General features: G+C 48.5%; 1 pseudogene; it reads right to left on the minus strand.

Moving 5' to 3' along the window:
• Nucleotides 1-5,711: 5,711 nt before the first annotated feature.
• On the minus strand, nt 5,712-7,060 carry LOC119360706 (annotated as a pseudogene).
• Between the last annotated feature and the right edge of the window lie 2,378 nt (nt 7,061-9,438).

Consider the following 9,438-nt stretch of genomic DNA (forward strand, 5'->3'; position numbering starts at 1 on the left):
GGTCCACAGCGCCAGCCCGTTCCGTCCCGCCAGCCGATTTCCGTTCCATGCAGCCTGCCGCCTGATGCCGTGGCGGCAGGGGCTGCCGCCTCGCACCGTGGCGGCAGGTGCCACGTGTCGCCTGGCGCGCCTGCCGCCACGGCCGAGGGGGTCTTTTTTGTCAAATCATCTCAGAGGGGGTCTTTTCTGGCAATTCGATTGCGCAGGTGATCTCTTTCGACAAAAAATCAGTACTTGGTGCTCGATCGTCGAGGGGCAAATGGTCCACGTCACAAAGATTCCACACGGCCATCGCGTGCACGCCGTGGAGCCACGTAGTCTAGGGCTTGTTTGGATGCCGCCCCTGTATGCCCTGCCAATATTGGCAGACCAAAATATTGGCGGAAGATTTGGCCGCCCACAGCTCGCCAAAGATTTGGCGTGAAACTGAACGGGAAGATAAGAGGAAGCCTGGGTGAGCTAAATTATTGGCATCAATCCAAACGCACATACAAAGCTGGGTCAACACCAATTTTTTGGCTTGGCACCTCCGGGCTATAAACCAAACAGACTCTAGGCCCCGCAATTTTGTAAGGGCATCTTCAACGCTGATCTATAAATTTGCTTCGATATCCGTTCGCGGACATGGATGATGGCCGGCTACCTCCATACATTTCAAGTCGGGTTTTGACCTAACGGACGAAACTCATGCAAACTCATGAAAAGTCTAGAAAGAAAATAGCACAAATTATCCATACATAGCATGCAAATAAATCTAGAAAAAGGTTTGTTCTAATCCGGCTGAAAACAAAGAGACGTAAGCCTCCTCCAGCGATCGACACGCGTCCCTTGCTGGCCCCATGCACCGCTTCCCCGTCTCCGTCTTATCCACACAGGGAAGCCACAACCACACATTTCTTTTCTGCCGCTGCGTTGTCTTCCTCGCGCATCCCTCCCGCAGATCCCTCTCTCCTGTGCCACTACCATGCCTGCGCTTCGCTCTCCTATATATGACCCAGAGCTTCCCTCTCTTTCTGCCCTCTCTCACCCCTGGCGACGGGCGACGGAGTGCTGCTGCTGCATGGGGCTCCGCTGCGTGCGGCAACCACGCTGCCATGAATCAAGAGAAGCTTCGATGGGCGTCGGAGCTGCTGCTGATGTGACGGGGAGCATTTGCGTGTGGCCGTTGGAGCTGCAATTCTGAGCGTCACGCGCGGCTCCCTGAGATGCAATAGAGAGCGGCACGCTGCGATGGTGGCCGCGAGGAGTGGCCGGCGGCGGGCGCTGCAACTCCGGTAGCATCACCATTATTGCAATATTGGAGGGACCGCGCGCGCTGCTGCATCCATGGTCCTTACCGTCGTCGGTAACTGATGCTTCAAAGCAACCACGCCGGCGACGCCCACTGCAACACAACTCAGGCGAGAGGTGTTGTGACGAAGCAGTGCGGTGGCCACCAGAGCTGCAGTGAAGCGCGGTGGCGCCGACGGTGTGGTGATGCAGGCGAGACGATGGGTTGTAGCAACCGGTGAAGCAGAGGGGGCTCGTCGGAGTTGCGATGAAGCATCGATGCGGCCGTCGGAGTTGCAGTGAAGCGTCGCCGAAGCTGCAACGAAGCGTCGCTGGAGCTGCATTGAAGCGCCACCGGAGTTGCAACGAAGCGCATCGGAGTTTGAATGAAGCGCCGCCGGGCCGTTGAAGCTTTGCCGGCGCTGCAATGGAGCACGCCCGGGTGCCGTGAGCATCCTGCGGCGCTGCCATTGAGTTGCTGCATGGGGCTGCCATGGGAGCTGCTCGAAATCACTAGTGGCGTTGCAACTTGCAACGCAGCACGGCGGCGGCGGCCACCGGAGTTGAGGGAGAGCTCGGACTCGTGTCTCGGCGAGCACACATGCAGCAGCAGCAGGGCCTCCTTGCCACAGCGGAGAACATCGCCGTCTTCGAAGAGATGTGGGGGTGTCGAACTGAACCGGCCAGAGGAGAGAAGATGCAAGCTGCCGTGGTGAGATCGAACGGCCACCAACGCCAAATCAAACGGCAGGCTGGGCGGATGATGTTTTAGAAAATCATCCGACTTATTTGTAGCAGCCGCCATAAATCTAGTATAATAATGTCTCTAATTCGATGTCCAACAAGTTTGATTGGTACAAAAATCGTATGATTGGTGCAGGGCTCTTCACCAAGGCTTTCGAAGACATCAATATGGATGGACGTCCGTGATTTTTTCTTACAAATTAACAAAACGCGCGCACTCACGGCTAGGGCGCGAATCCGACGGTATTTATTAATGGGCCACGTGATTGGGCTCACACGCACGCAAAGGGGCCCAAACGGCGACCACAGCGAGCAGCTCGACACACGTTCATTTCCCGTAGGGATCATGACAAAGTTGGGTTTTGACGGCCACTGGATAGATATTGTCCTGCGCATGATTTCTTCAGTCTCATTTTCGGTGTGTTTCAATGGAGAAAGGCTAGAATCGTTCAAGCCTACACGAGGTATCCGGCAGGGAGACCCGATCTCCCCCTACTTGTTCTTGATCGCAGCAGAGGGCCTCTCGTGCCTCCTTAAATCAAGTTCTCAGTTGTCTCCGACAGGTATTCAGGTGGCTCCTACGGCTCCTACCGTTAACCATCTCCTGTTTGCAGATGATAGCCTGTTGCTATTCAAAGCCAGTGGGGAAGGATCAGTTCAGGTGTCAAACCTACTTGATATTTACTGTAACGCTTCGGGACAGAGGATCAACAGTGATAAATCTTCGATTTTCTTCAGTAAGGGTTGCCCGACACAGTTGAGAGAGACTATAAAGAAAAATTTGCAGGTCCAGAATGAATCATTGAGTGAGCGCTACCTGGGTATGCCAACAGATGTTGGTCACTCGAAGAATGGTACGTTCAAATATCTCGGAGACCGTGTATGGGAAAAGATTAAGGATTGGATGGAGAAATTGTTGTCTGCGGCTGGCAAGGAAGTTTTGATTAAATCGGTTGCACAAGCGATCCCAGTCTACTCGATGGCATGCTTCCGTCTGCCAAGAGGTCTTTGTGATAGCATCACATCGATCATTCGCCAGTTCTGGTGGGGCTCAAAACAAGGGAAGAGGAAGCCGAGTTGGGTAGCATGGGATACCATGACTCGGCCGAAGCATTTAGGAGGTTTGGGGTTTCGTGACTTGGAAATCTTCAATCTTGCATTGCTTGCAAGGCAGGCATGGCGTACGCTCACAGACAGTACATCTCTTAGTGCCCGGATTCTCAAGGCAGTATATTTTCCGGATTGCTCTTTACTTCAGGCTGAGCTGGGAGCCCACCCATCACAGATATGGAGGGCGATATTGGACGGGCGTGACATCTTGGCACAAGGTTTGGTGCGCAGAATAGGAGATGGTGCATCCACTAATATTTGGCAACACAACTGGATACCGCGAGACAATTACAAGCGCCCTATAACAGCTCTCGTCCAAAATCCACCGAACAGAGTATCACAACTCATTGATGTTACATCGGCTAGCTGGAATGAGGGCCTGGTCCGAACGATTTTTACTACATTCGACGCTGAGGCAATTCTCAAGATCCCTTTGTGCACGCCTCGTGTTAACGATTTTTGGGCGTGGCATCATGACCCTAGGGGGAGATTTAGTGTTCGGTCTGCCTATCACATGATTCTCAAGACTAAGCACGACAGGGAAGCATGGTTGCATGAGGAGGGAGGCACCTCATATGAGTTCAGTGAGACCAACAACTGGTCCATGATTTGGCATATCCAAGTACCCTCGAAACTCAGGATGTTTCTATGGCGATTGGCCCGTCAATCTATGCCAACTGGGACTGTTTTGCATCACCGTCATATGTCAACCGAAAACTCTTGCTTACTCTGTGGAGCAGTGGACACATGGAAGCATGCACTGATGACATGCCCTATGTCTGCGAGTATATGGGCGCTGGCTCCGGAGGATTTGGTGCAACACATGGTAGAACGAGGAGAGGAGAACCCAAAGGATTGGCTCTTTGCTATACATGAAATATTAACGAAAGACCAGTTTGATCGTTTGGTGGTGTCCCTTTGGGCAATATGGGGAGCTAGGAGGAAGGCCATTCATGAGAGTATCTTCCAACCTCCTCACTCGGTCCACAGCTTCATATCTAGCTACTTGGGGGAGTTGCAGGTGATCAATGCCAAAACACCGGCTGTGACGACGCAGAGACGCGTCAACCCAAGGAGGTGGCTGGCCTCGTCGGCGGGGAACGCCAAGATTAACGTTGATGCGGCTGTTTCGAGGCAAGGGGTCGGCTCAATTGGAGTGATTTGTAGAAATCATGAAGGCATGTTCATCGGCGCGTCAACTTGTGGCTTCAGCAACATTGTAGACCCACCGACTCTCGAAGCTCTAGCCATTAGAGAAGCCTTGGCACTAGCGGATGATCTATATTTGAGGCGGGTTGAGGTTGCATCGGACTGCAAAATGGTCGTGGAAGACTTACAGAAGGACAATCTTGCGAGCTACGGTGCAATTGTACATGAAATAATAGCTTACTCTTCGGTTTTTGAGTTCTGTAATTTTAAACATGAGTCTAGGAGCTCCAATTATGAAGCTCACAACTTAGCGAGGCATGCATTATCTCTCGGTGGTGGTCGTCGTGTCTGGTTAGGCCACCCCGGGAACCTATCTTTCGTCCCTGTAAACATTGTGACGATTTAATAAAGCCTCGTGACGTTGCCTCAAAAAAAAAAAATCCCAACAACCCATAAAAAAAAATCCTAACACTCACGGCTCTAAGGGTGATCCATTCTCGCCGATTTTTCCCAAGCGGCGGCGGCCGGCGACGGGCGCCCCGATGAGCCGGACGCGGCGCGCGACCAGCCTCTCCGGCAGGGATACGAATCGCGGGGCCGTGTGGAAGTCGCGTCCCAGCTTTGAACCCTTTCTCATCTGACAGGTGCACGCTCGCCTTCTCGCCTCTGATTAATCCCTTCTTATCTCCGACTGATCTCGCCTGCTCTGACAATCCGGGAAGCACATCGTACGCATACATCGTTTCAGTTCATCGGAGATGGGCACTTTGTAGTCGTTCAGTTAATTGCCAATTACGTTTTAGGAAAGCAGAAATTTCAATATTTGTGGTGTTCGAGTAAACCAAAAAAACGTCCATGCTACAACGTGGTGGGTTCTTACTTAAAATAGATTTTGCTGAGGCTTCCCTCCATCCATGATCAAATTGCATTGTTCTTTGTCAGGATCAGTAGTGACATCTATTTGGGAAATTAGCAGGATGAACTTAATGAGCGTTTGGGATATGGACTGCAGTGGGTGATTTGTGACTAGTGAGTACTCAATCACCACACCATTCACTGGTGCCAAACAACCCCCGTTGTAAGGCTTAAAATTTAGAAGCCCGTGAGTTGGTGTTATAGAAACCTCACACCCTGACAATGCGCAACTAGCAAGGCGTTTCATTTTCAATCGCAAAGCAGATTCATCATCTTTCATAGATCCATGGTCTTACAACACTAACACAGTCATTATGTAAGGTGCCATCATCATGGCAGTACGATGTCGACTTGTCAACACAAATCAACAGCTTAATATCAACTCTAATTTCATGGGATATCCTTGGATTGCAATGAGTAGCTCACTACTATGGTGAGCAAATTGAGTCTACAAGTCCCAATTTAGGCCAGTGGTACAATACCATCTAAATACATGTCCAGGTGATACCACTGATGCCTCATAGCTACCCACGGCCCATCAGTTCTTTTGCTCTAGCCACAAGTGCAGATAGAGGTATGCTGTGCTCCATGAGTCCTGCATCACCCGAGAAGAACCTGTAATTTTCAGCCCTTGAAGTTGTACGCTCCACCTTTAGCAGTGCTTCCATCATCAAGTATTTGTTGAAACAGTTGGCGTTGACAGGATTACACTCCATCATGTATATGACATGTTCAACTATCACCCTCCTGATTCCGGAAGAATGAGAGGTGGGTATCATATTTGAGTTAAGTGCATTAACAAGTCTCTTGATAAATCTTTCCTTAATCTGACCATGCTCTAGTTCTTGTGCAAAATCACCTGGAACGACAATACATATTTGTGAACTAAGGCCAACAAGAACCTCCAATTCTGCCCCTTCTGCATCCATTATTCCTTCCAGCACCTGTAACAGAAATAGCTAACGTATGTAAGCCATGATTAAACTTTGGTAACACGGTTAAGTAGAATCCATGTATTTATTTAGTTCTCTAGTGTATAGAAGTATATGAGTGGTAATTGACTATGTTGCCATCTATTTACTAGAGTGATCTTTTAAATGAATGCTAAATAAAATGTTGCAATAATATGTGTAAATATTAAGGTACAATATCCACCTCTAATATTAATATTGCACATATAACCAAGATTTGCAGCACTCACCTCTCTCGTAATGTAGGAGATTTCCTTCAGGTCCGAGTTGCCAATCTTAGATTGGGCATGGACACACATATTCTGCAACAGGCTTGAAGCTATGTACCTGTACCTACCACTATGGATCATAATTGTGAGTTCCTTGATGAAGACGGACCCTGCTTCTGCTAACATAACCAGACAGTTATTGACACTCCCCATTGCCAGTAGTGCTAGTGCTTGCCCAGCGTTCATTCGTAGTAACTGATCTGAATCTGCACTTTAGGATGCGCCTTCACTGAGAAATGCATGCATCAACCTACTAATGATAATTGGGATGTGCCCGATCTCATTATTTACATTTCCATCCATGGCAAAGTTTCTAACGAGTTCTGCGGTAAGCTCCCTAAGTTCTTGGCTGCTCCCTCTGTTATCCAAGATCTCTGCAAGGTCGCTCCAAAGGAAGAGATGTTCTGTAATCTTCTGATGCAAAGTTACACCAAATTTGCCTTTAGTACCTGCCAGTCTTGCCAGCAGCTTCAGTGATGAACGTTTCAGCAGTGTCTCGTGTGTCTCATCAATATTTTTCATGTCAGTCCTGTTGCTTGTGAACTCTACAATCTTTGAGATGAGGCCAGTTGCTCTGCTGATTTCTACACAGTTCTCTAGATCGAAGGTAGCAAGCCTTTCAAGAATCAACATGCCTTGTACAGGGAGGAGATCCTGGTCGGTTGATGGCTCCTCCTCTGGAACTGACCAATGTTTTGCAATCTTTCTCCAGCATCTGAGTATGTGGCTGTTTTGTTCATCCATGTTAGTTGGCTCCTCTCGGGGAATCAAACAGTATAGTGCCATCTGTTTCAACCATTTAAGCATTGGGGAGGTCAGTTCGTTCCTGCCAACTTGCTGAATCAGGTTATCTTGTTTTGTCTCAGGGCCACCAGTGTCCAAAAGAGGGTTCTTTATATTATGTCCTTGAACAGTGTGCAAAAGTGAGGCTATGAGCTGCATCGCCCCAGGAATAGGGACAACTCGGAGGTTTTCAGCGAGCTCGGCCATGATCTTCGCGGCGAATGACCGAATATCTGTAGCCCCCTCACTTGTCCAGCCTAACATGTTGATCAAGCAGGTCACTGTCTTTGTGTAAGTGGTGAGTTCTAATATGACCATAGTCCTTAGGGGCTCCTTTTTTAGAAAGCTGTGAAGCATCTTAAGACCATAGAGTTGCATCTTGGGAGAGTTTGACTTTACAGAATCCATTGCAAATATGATGAGGTTGGTCTTCTTTGGGCCAAGCATAGCACCTTCCATGCATCTGTCGAAGACATATGCGTAGTACAAATTGACATATTTCACTCCCGAGGGTCCTCTAAATCCAACACGACGGATGAGTGATCTTTGTGGGATGAATGAAAAGATCTCAAAGATGCCGGCAACAATATAGAGTATCCCTTGGCCAAGCACCATCGCATAAAAAATGTAGAGAGATGACGGAAGGTTTTCCGTGTTCTCATGGTTTTTCTGGTCATTATAATCTTTTTGTATAACTATAAGGCGCCCCCATGCCAGCCCAATTCGGAATACTGCTGCTGGAATTTGGAGGTTACCAAATGTAGTTACCACTAGAACAATTATGTCCCATATGATCAGTGTAGATATACCACTTGTATTAAAATTGAACAACGACATCACTGTCACAGCAAACATGCACAAGTTCAGAATAACTAGTTGCCAAAATGCTATTTTGCTGCCAAGAACCCAGTCTGCTAGTTTGATGATGCTTGGGAATCTCAGCCTGCTGATTGTGAGTAGGAGCACTACCACAAACAGTATCAAGTGCACTATGCAGTTGGCAACTGAGCGATGTCTTTGAAAGATGAAATATTCTTCTTTGAACTTATAGGAGGACCATACCGAGGGACAAAGCAGTAGGATTGCAACCATTGGGCTCCATAATGAGATCGTGCGGCGTAACATGGGTGGAATTGCAGCTTCTGGACATAGAATTGAACCAATCACAAGTAGTCCCACTAGTGACAAAGTCGCTATCACTCCCATTTCATCATTGGCCCATATGACACCATTGACGAAGCATATGAACCAGATATGCCCATTCCATCCAAGAGACCTGAAAGCACCTCTCGTGCGGAAGAACAATTGGTAATCCATCCTGTTGCTGCGGCTGAACATTCTGAAGTACATAGGTATATGCGATTGTTAGACAAAAGGTCAACATACAATAAACAAAGCAAAGACATCTTATATCTAAAAAAACAGAGTGACAATCATGAAATTAGGACCCTGGAAAACTTATCCTTAAATTTTGGGAAATGATAAGCTGACGTCAGTTTTTTCAACCACTAGATGATAATGATACCTCACGCGTTGTTGCGGGGATTGATTGCAATATTTTTGATGAAAATTAAATACATATAATATATTGTATTTTATTTTTATATAGTTGTAAATATATATAGGAAGGGGAGCCTTGGCGCAGTGGTAAAGCTGCTGCCTTGTGACCATGAGGTCATGGGTTCAAGTCCTGGAAACAGCCTCTTACAGAAATGTAGGGAAATGCTGCGTACTATAGACCCAAAGTGGTCGGACCCTTCCCTGGACCCTGCGCAAGCAGGAGCTACATGCACCAGGTTGCCCTTTTTTTTTGTAAATATATATAGAATATACATAGTGTTTTTCATGCACGTCCACCACCGTGAATGGCGTCCTACGCCAGGAGGGCTAGGTTTGTAGCATCGACTCCGGTGACTGCCTCCCGGCGCAGCGCCCGCATCGACGCTGCCCTCTCGGGTGACTACCCGACTCCGTGCATCCCTGAGCGGGCGGAGCTCCGTGCCGCGGCCCGGAACCTCGAGTTGGATACATCTAATATTCCTGCTAGCTCTTCTAGTTGCTCATTTTCCCTCTCGAATCGGCATCGCTCGGTCACCTGGCTAAGGTAGCTATCGACTCAGTGATTGTCTTCTAGGGGAACTTGACCCCCCTTAGAGTAGATTGAGGCAATCCGCGCCCGTGAGATCCATGATGGGAGACTTGCCGAGACTCGTGCTCATCTCCTATGC

This window comes from Triticum dicoccoides, chromosome 2B (genome assembly GCF_002162155.2).
Source record: "Triticum dicoccoides isolate Atlit2015 ecotype Zavitan chromosome 2B, WEW_v2.0, whole genome shotgun sequence".
Classification (NCBI taxonomy): Eukaryota; Viridiplantae; Streptophyta; class Magnoliopsida; order Poales; family Poaceae; genus Triticum; species Triticum dicoccoides.